The sequence below is a fragment of the Austrofundulus limnaeus genome, unplaced genomic scaffold, assembly GCF_001266775.1.
Source record: "Austrofundulus limnaeus strain Quisiro unplaced genomic scaffold, Austrofundulus_limnaeus-1.0 Scaffold63, whole genome shotgun sequence".
Classification (NCBI taxonomy): Eukaryota; Metazoa; Chordata; class Actinopteri; order Cyprinodontiformes; family Rivulidae; genus Austrofundulus; species Austrofundulus limnaeus.
This window is the reverse complement of record NW_013952465.1, coordinates 1,904,980-1,906,693: the sequence shown is the minus strand read 5'-3', so window position 1 is coordinate 1,906,693 and position 1,714 is coordinate 1,904,980.

The window sequence follows — 1,714 nt, the reverse complement described above, 5'->3', positions numbered from 1 at the left end:
GTGTAGAGGGTAGTACCTGAGGCGGGACCTCGTGCGCAAACTCTGACGTGCAGCTGTGATTTATGAAGGAAAGATGCGCAGAAACGTGCGTACGCACGGTTTTATAAATCTGAAATTTTTTGGCGTACGCCATTTCCGCCTTTTGGCCGTACGTTCACTTTTAGTATGGTTTCCATGCAATCCTTTATAAATGATACCCCTGGACAGATGTGGGTGGCAGGCTGGAAAAACGCTGAGAAGCTGACTGAGGATAACATGACACAGGAAACAGAGAACACTAACAGGAAATGAGAAAATAAGACACAACAACACCAAACAATGAAACAGTTTGAAAAAATACTAACAAAAAGAACCATAAAACAAGAATCATGACAGTTTTAGTATCGCTTGATTTTACATTTTTTTAAACATATTGTCTAAATAAATCAAAACCAGCTCTGAAAACCCAACTACTGAGAAAATAAATGTATCTAATCATAGAATTCTGAGCTGAACCCTCCGCTGGCCTCCATTCATGACTCAGCRTGACTCTCGATGGGTAAACATTGTGCATTCTCAAGAAATGTCTTTCAAATGCAGTGAAAAGCAAGGGAGTTCATGTTTTCATGTAACTCGGACTTTCATCTTGCTGCTGCACTTTTCAGTGAGTCTGTTAGCAAGGAGAAAGCAAAAAAGGGCACCAGATGAAACTAATTTTATTGATTTTTCAATCCCTCTGGAGAGAGAGCTAGATACCCAGAAAATATTTATTTATCAACTCAAATGCAACTAAAGGGAATGAGGAGTCAGAGATAGGGGCGTACAAAGAAATCTGTGGACATACAGCTTTTAGTCGTTGGTCTGAGTTTGCAGCTGTTGATGGAAAACATTTTTGTAAGATGTGTTGAGGTAAAAGCAAAACAGTTTTCAGAGTGAATACCAGATTTGTAGAACTTCTATTATTTAAGCTGTTAGATGAATGATTTGTAATGCCTGGTTTGCATCAGATTATCATTTTAAAAAACATGTATCTTGATTAGAATGATGGAAGCAAACAGAAAACCAGCTCAAGTCAAAGGCCTGCCATGCTAAAGTTTCAGTCTAAGATCATTTTATGTTGATGTAAGGGACACTTACACCTCTTATAACAAAATTTATAAGGAAATTAATTATCAAGGATTCTCTTATATTAGGGAAATRTCTCTTGCGTGCAAAAAGAATGACAAAGCACAATAAGTGACGTATCTCTGAATTTGAATTGATCCATCAATAAATGTGACCATTTATTTACACAATCAAACAAATCACGACTGTACAATTTATTGTGAACAACTAACTTCCTATAAAAAGTTTAAGAATTAGCAACAACRAGCACACTTCAACCTTAATTACGGTAATTATTAATCCGGCACTTAAAATAGAAACAGCAAACATCAGGCTTAGATGTTAAATAAACCAGAACATTTGCAGGCACTTTTAACCAGGGAGGCAAAGCGTTCTTCTCTCTGTGTCGGCCAGAACCAGGAATAAGCTCAGAACATCCAGCTTTTACCTTGACGATGATGTCAGACATCCATCAACGGTTCAGCAGTAGGAAAGAAGACGAGTTCAGTAAGAATCCCTCAGGCTGCTTACTGGGTTCTAAACATTCCCAGCATGTCCTGATGCATCTCAGTAATCCAGGTAAAAAATCAAAAAGATAAAAATTGTTTAGGGCTTCTGGACGGGTTCTTCT